The sequence below is a fragment of the Tiliqua scincoides genome, chromosome 6, assembly GCF_035046505.1.
Source record: "Tiliqua scincoides isolate rTilSci1 chromosome 6, rTilSci1.hap2, whole genome shotgun sequence".
Classification (NCBI taxonomy): Eukaryota; Metazoa; Chordata; class Lepidosauria; order Squamata; family Scincidae; genus Tiliqua; species Tiliqua scincoides.
The window spans coordinates 61,775,024-61,782,830 of record NC_089826.1 but is presented as its reverse complement, the minus strand read 5'-3'; positions in this window follow the sequence as shown (position 1 = coordinate 61,782,830).

Below are 7,807 nucleotides of genomic sequence, written 5' to 3'. Positions count from 1 at the left end.
TCAGAGGCAGGGAGGGGGTGTTTCTGGGTGGGGTGGGGGTGGAATGGAGGGATCAGACCCGGGAGAGAGTGGGGTCAGTGGTGCAGTTCTCCATCATTTCCTAACCCCTATCCCAGGCCTCCTGACTTTACATAGGAATGCTCAGACTTGTGTTTGTTATTTAGCAGGTGTATATTCAAGTAGCTCCATATGGCAGGCTGTGGTTTTATTCAGCATAAGGGGGAAAGTATCCCCTTACCTCGAGGAGACTTCTAGCCTACTCCAAAGCTGTGCTGGATACAGCAGAGGCCATGTGACCCCAACTGCACTGGCGCAGTTTAGCATCACAGTTCTCTGTAGTCTGAATCAGAGTTACGGGCAAGGAGTGAGTACTTCAACAGGGCATGAAATCACTTCATTCACTTGGATTGAGAGGACTAGTCTTTCTCAACATGTGTTTCCTTTCAGCTGGTACTGCTATGCTTGAAGGGACTTACACTATTCTGCTGAGAAATCCAGCAATTTGAGCAACTGCTGTGACAATTAAGAGAATCCCCAAAGAAAGACCTGGGGCTAATCCCCAAGCCTCCTGCTAAAGTAGTTAAAAATACTAGTCCTAGGCCCAAACCACATGTGCAGAAACCCACATGGTAATGGGTATTTTCTAGAGAACAAGCACATATTTGGAACCACATTTTTTAACATGTGGTTGCAAAGCCCACGCGGATCTTGATACCTGTGAGTTCTGTCAGTGAGATGGCATCTATACCATCTGCATGGGGAAACTTCCTTTTCCATAGCTCCTTCTTTCTCTGGTCTCGCCTTTCAAAGACATCCCTCCCCCGCTTGTGGTGAGTAGGAGGGAAAGGTGTGTAAAAGTGGTGCGTGTTAGAACTTTGATCTGAGAAACTTTGGATTGCATTGGCTTATGATGGAGGGAAGCAATATTTCAGTTGATATTTTAGAGGCCACATGCGCACACACCCAGTATTCATGTCTGCTACCAGGTGTTTCACTGTGTATAAACATCTGTTGCTGGTGTGGACTGCATTAACTATGAAGACTCTATTCTTTTGGACTCTATTAAAAAATGCTAATCAGAACATGTTTCCAAAGCTAAATAGCCCAACTGAATCAAGTGGCTCTGCAACTAGCATTCTGGTGGGAGAGCATGGGAGTCACAAACGTGGTCCAGAAGAGCATGTAGCAGCTGGACCACTGATGCCAATGCCAAAGAGGACCATGAACACGGTGAGGAGAAGCATCACTGATGTCAGTAAGGAAGGCAGATTGGGGCAGTAAGATGGGCAGATTGGAGAGGATCAGGTGATGGACAGGGGTATGTTAGAGGCAGGAGGTAGCACTCAGCACTGAGCTGCCACAGGTCCGAGGAGACCTATAGGCAATCAAGGGGCTTATGGAGGGGTAAGGGAAAATATGTTCCTTTAACTCTCCCAAGTTTCCCAATTGCTGCCCATAGCATGCAGTGCAGCCTGTTTTGGATAGGAGGATAGGAGTGGACTGTTAGTCATGTTTATTCCAGAACCCCCACATCTTTGTTTGCACCACCAGCTTCTGTAGCCCCTGACTACTGAAGTAGCCACAGAGCTACTGATTTTTTGGGCAGCCTCCTAATTTTGACAAGGTTGCATACTATGGAGTAGTGAGGGATAGGATTGAGCTGTAATTACCTTGTTTGCTCCAAGTTAGGAAGCTTCCACTATGTGGGTTTTGTTTACAGGTGCAAATTGGCTAGGCAAGCAAGGTGCAGCCAGTCATGGAATGCTCCCAAAAGAAACAAAACAAAAGAAAGGCAAGGCTTCTGTGAAGCCAACCAGCTAGAATTGAGGGGTTGTGTTATTTTTTGCTAAGGCAACCAAAGTTTTGGCATTCCTTGAAGCCTGTGGGACCTGAGGACTCCTGCCATCAGTCCAATACAAGTGACCTGCATCATGTTCTCCTCACATGCACTCAGTGCTGTGTACACATGACAGGCACTGTCAGTTGCTACAGGTTGACCGGCAGTGGCTGAACACATGGCAAAGACAGGCCATAGGATGGATTTCCAACAAGCACAACTATTGTCTATGTCTACCAATACCATACCTGAATTTACAGGGAATTGATAGAGATACAAAAACACTGTGATGATATGAAAAGAGGAGACTTTGAGCATCAGCAATGCTTGGCTACCAGCCCTTAGAAATGCAGGGATCCAGGAATTTGGAACAGGAAAAGAACTGGATTGTGGAAAGGAAGTGCATAGTCTTTTAAGGAAAACATGGTAAACTGGATCAGTGGATATTGTCAGTTGCTCTGGGGAGACACAAAGTGTCTGTGGTTCTTGCCTCTAGTCCTTTGAAAATGCCCACCACAGTTGTGAATGAAACATTAGGAAGTGAAAATGTTCATAGACCAGAGCAAATCAGCTCAAACAGTTCTTACTGCAGCACTAAGCAGGCCTTGCCTTGCTTTACACATCAGGAAACAATGACTCCAAGTTGCCTAGATTCAGGATTTTGGGTGCTTTTACCTTTGTCTTTACCAAAATGGTGTGAACCAGGGCACTCCAGTGTGACTTGAGAGAACAGCAGGTGTGCCACAAGAAATGAATTTACTAATTATTCCTTTGAAGCTCTTCGTATGGCTCCTTCAAATCAGGATCTTCTGAAAGGAGGTAATCCTTGTGTGTCTCCCCACCAGGTGTGCTTGAATGTTCTCATTATTCTTGTGCAGACATCTGTAAGAAGCAACTGTCCTCAGAGCAGCTACCTGCTAGATCAGGGGTGTCCAAACTTTTTGGGAGGAGGGCCACATCATCTCTCTGATACTGTGTCGGGGGCTGGGGGAAAAAGAATTAATTTACATTTCAAATTTGAATAAATTTACATAAATGAATATATTAGTGATTGAACTTATATGAATGAATGAAGGTTTTGCAATAGCTCAAGGCCTATAAAAGGCCTTGCACAAAGCAAGGCCAGCCTTTCCTTTGCTGCCGTTGCTGCATCACAGATGTGAAATAGCAAGCAGTGGAAGGAGCCCAATCCCAAAGCTCACACGAGAGGTCAAACAGTTGGCCGTCATGCTGAGAGCAGTTGTGTCAGGCCAGCACTGGCTCCAGCAAGTCTCTGGAGGGCCAGAGGCTCATTGGAGTCTGAGAGCCCCCCACAGGATTGGGAATCCTCAAGGACCGCTAGATCATTGCACTACGTCCATCCAATATTCATTCAGAAAAAACAATGTGCCTTACTACTGTCAGCAACTCTTCTGTGCTCTTTCCCCAGTGTGCTACTTTGTGTCACTGCCACCATGCAAGGTGGCAAGTGACACAAAGTAAGCCATCACAAGTAACACTCAGGAAAAACTCATATCTCCCCATGTCACCGCAATACTTTTGAGTGGATACAGTTCATTTTTCCAGTTGACTGTCATCAAGAATTGAGACATTCAGTTGTGAGGTGTGCAGTACAATGTCCATCTAAGGTGTACAGCACCTACAGCACATCATTCCTCGCCTATGACGTGCCCTGGCAGAATGCAGTCTAATGGTACCTATCTCTGTCCTCAGAGTAGGCCTGAGTAATTGAGCAAATTGTCATGAAAAATCCCCGGAGATGTTCCTGCATTCTTCCTATTTCAAGAGTCCCCACTGATTGCAGAAGTTAATGAAATCTCAGTGTGGCTGGTGTGGCATCACTGTGGCTTGAATCTCTCCAAGGGCAAACCAAAATTAACTCTCTTCGTCTAAATGACTTTTACAATGCAGGGTGGAGTAGTCCCATTGCACTTGTAGCAGATTAGCCATGAATAATTCAGTATCAAAATACACATGTGGCAATTGGCTTCTGTTATGTGACATCCATAATTCATAAGGCATCTGTTGTACATTTTCTGGGGGTGCGTGGAGAGGCAACACAGCTTCAGGCAGAGATATGGGAGCATTTTATTTCACAGCAGTGGCTTTCTAGTCTGCTCAATGACAGGCTATAGTGAGAGCGATATATCAAAAATAGATACAGATTTTGATAATCCTCTTTAAAAGAGACAAGTTGGCACAGTGATTCCTCTCCCTTCTTACATGTGGGGATGTTTGGGGAGAGTCAGCATGGCACAGCTCTTCCCACTAGGGAACAAGAAGAAACTGCGATACCTGTTGCTCATCCCTCCAGTTCAAAGTCAGAAAAAGAAAACAGGCTAAATGCATATATGAGTTAAATTTGACAGCTTCAGAAATATATGCCCATTGTCAAAATGGCATTTCAGATGTCTCAGCTAAAGACCAGGAACAGGACTTGGGGCTTGCAAACATCGAGGTCACTAGTCGCCTACAAAGAATTATCTATCTGTAGATTTGTATCTACCTTGTGTGCACTGTCCAGCAAACATTTAACACATTTAGGCAGTGTAACTCTTACTGAGTTAACTTACTTATGGGATACCAAAATTGTTGGGACACTTCCACCACAGATTGGTGGATGACATTTGGTGCTCACATGGCACTAGAAAGGCCTGAAATTGGACAGTTAATGCCTGACAGTTGGAAACAAGTGGGAAGACCCATAGCTGAGTGATAAAATTCATGCAGAGGGCCTTAGGTTCCATCTCTGATCGCTCAAGAGGCTCTCAGGTACTAGGGAAAGGAGGACTGCATCCTGGCTTGATATGTCTACCTGAAAATCTGGGTGCAATGGCTGCTGGGGCAACAGAACCCAAAAGCAGCAAGCTGGGGCGCAGTTTGGGGGAGATTGGCGCCATGACCAGGAGGCTCCCCAGTGCTGTTTGCACCTGGGAAGTCTTTTCCAGAACACAGCAGTCTCCACTTCAGAGACCACTGGTATAGACAATATATATGAAACATTTTGACTTGCTTCATTACAAGCTCACAATGTTGGTATGCTTAAATTAAAAAAAAAAAAAATGTTGAGTTAAGCACCACTACAGAATGAAGGGAAAGGATCAAAATATAGAAAAGAGGCATATTTAGAAAACAGGTGCATGTGATTCTTTCTTACAGCCTTTTAAATTTCTGTTTCTAGCACCTACTCTGCTGCCCCAGTTATTGTTATAATTAATGAAATATTAGTACCTTGAGCTCAGCAACGTAGAATAGCAGGGAAGTTTAGCATCAGTCAAGCTGTTAATTTAAAAAATCTCTAGTGAGGTGTTTTTTTTTTAATCACATCATACCAACTACATTACCCAGAGCTGTGTTCATGGTATAATGATGAGCCTTTCATTTCTACTTACAGATAAACTACATTTCTTTGATCACTAAGAACTGCTGGGAAGTGTAAGATTTGGGATGAGTCTTGAATTCCTAAATGCTAACTCTAGGCTCTTATACTTTGCATCCCATCACTCTCCTGTCAGTGTGTTCATGAAGAATATACACTTCCGTGCTCATACAAAGTATGACCTCCCCATATACACTTAAAGCTATTGCTAGGTTCTTGGAAACCTAGCATTTCACTGCAACTTTAAGTGAAATGACTTATAACGAAAGCTGTTTTATCATAGGTAGGCCCAATAATACTCTCTCAAGCGGTGGGCTCACTGAGTATTTTCCTATTGAACCGCAAAACATTCTTGCGCCCCAGAATGCCTTGCACAATTACCCCCTTTATCCCCCACAGGCCTTGCCTTGGACTTGTGCCAGCTAAAGAAGTGATGCAGTCTAAGGAGACCCATTGATGATCTTACAGCCTCTCCCAAGCCTCTCAATCTCCCCTCCTACCATAGCATGCAGCACAGTCTACTTTGATGTGGCTACGGTGAAGAAAAGGATAGAATTGGACAGTCAGTTATATTGTCTGATTTTCAATATTTGTTGTAAGCCATCCTGGTGGTACCTGTGGGAGTGGAAGGGCAGGATAGAAATAGTTTTAAATGAATGAATGAATGAATGAATGAATGAATGAATATTACTGTTAATTATGAATTGTGTAAAAAAAAAACAACACCTTTTTGTCACTCCTGAGCCTGACTTTAAGCAGTTTCCTTGGATGACCCCAAATTAAGCAAGTGTGAGCATGGAAGCATAGGATTTGGAAGATACTTGCCCCAAAGTTTGAATGTGATCACGAGAGGCTGGCAACAGTTTGTTTTCAGAGGAGTTGGCAGAAGATCCCCTGGATATGGCCATATCGAACTGCCTCGTTTGTCTAGAAAAATTCTTACTACTGGTTAAAAAAAAATAGGTGTAAGATTTGAGAAGATTGTGTGGTCGGTTGATACTAATGTAATCCTGCCAACAGACCAACTATGGTTAACCCATCAGCAGCATCCTATGGTTCAAGGCATACCTCCAGCCTCCACCCTTCTTGCAACGGCTGTTGACTTTCATCCATTTCAGTCTTGGATATGTGCCACCAAACTTAATGCAAGAAACCACTGTTTGGAACCATGCTAGAAACAGATGTGTTCAAACCATGGCTTAAGTTAACTATCATTAGTATTAAGATTGTTGAACATGTAAAGATAATCGTAGTTAGCTTGGAAAGTCCATGGCAAAAGGAATTGCCTTTATAAGGCAGAAGAAAAATACAAGCCCACAGGCCACTCCCAATGTCCTAGCATTGGTTAGCCATACATTCTGAGGCTTTTGTGATGGACACTGCTATTGTTACAATTAAAATTATGCTGTTTTAATGGCCTATTAAAAATGGAGATATTAAAAAATTTAGGGCGCAATCCTAACCAACTTTCCAGCACTGGCATAGCTGTCCCAGTGGGGCATGTGCTGCATCCTGCAGTTGAGGGGCAGTCATGGGGACCTTCTCATGGTAAGGAAATATTTGTTCCCTTACCTCGAAGTTGCATTACCCTTATGTCGGTGCTGGAAAGTGAGTTAGGATTGTGCCCTATAGCTCCTGATGTTTCACCCACATATATGGTAGGCATTCTCAAAGATTTTGAGAGCACAAAGTACACACTCAGACTGCCCTCTCAGCCAGGAGAAAGCCTGACATATGTATTGGTAACAAGCAGACTACTGGGCTTGTGCCTCTAATTAGTACCACTCACACCTATCAACTCACTAATTGTTTGCATATTCCTAGGACAGTGTTTCTCAAACTGTGGGTTGGGACCCAATTCCTGAGGGGTCCCCATTCATTTCAGTGTGTATTTTATTTTCAATATATTATACTTGATGCTACTATGGTGTGTGTCTGCATTTGGAGAAAAGGTACAGATCTGTGCTTTTAACAGGCTACTATGTATACGCTTTTAACAATGACAGTCAGTGGGGCTTGCTCCTGGGTAATTCCCTCTTTTTGGCCTCACAACAATCCTGTTAGGTGGGCTAGGCTGAGAGATAGTGACTGGTCCATATTCAAACAAAGAGGCCTTGGGATGTTATCCGATTCTCACTGTGGCCATATCCAGGGGATCTTCTGCCAACTCCTCTGAAAACAAACTGTTGCCAGCCTCTCGTGATCACATTCAAACTTTGGGGCAAGTATCTTCCAAATCCTATGCTAGCCTTGCATGGAGAAACATTCAAACTCAGAATAACCTACAGTTCTGAATTGTGACTGTCTTAACTCACATAACTATTTTAAAGAATCCCTGAGGGTGCTGGTACAACCTTTTATGACCTTCTGCAAATGCCTTTCTCTGCTAAGTAATTGATTTTTTTTGTTGTTTAATTTTTTTTTTCCTCCTGGTTCTTTCCCTTGGGTGGTCACTTGAACACAGGTTTCACTGCACTTTCCTGCAATGTGGGCTAATAGGAAGAAATGAACAGAGGCTGCAAACCAAAGGGTATTGAATTTATTGCACATACATGCAGGTAAATAATTAGAGAAGCAGCAAAGGTCGTTTT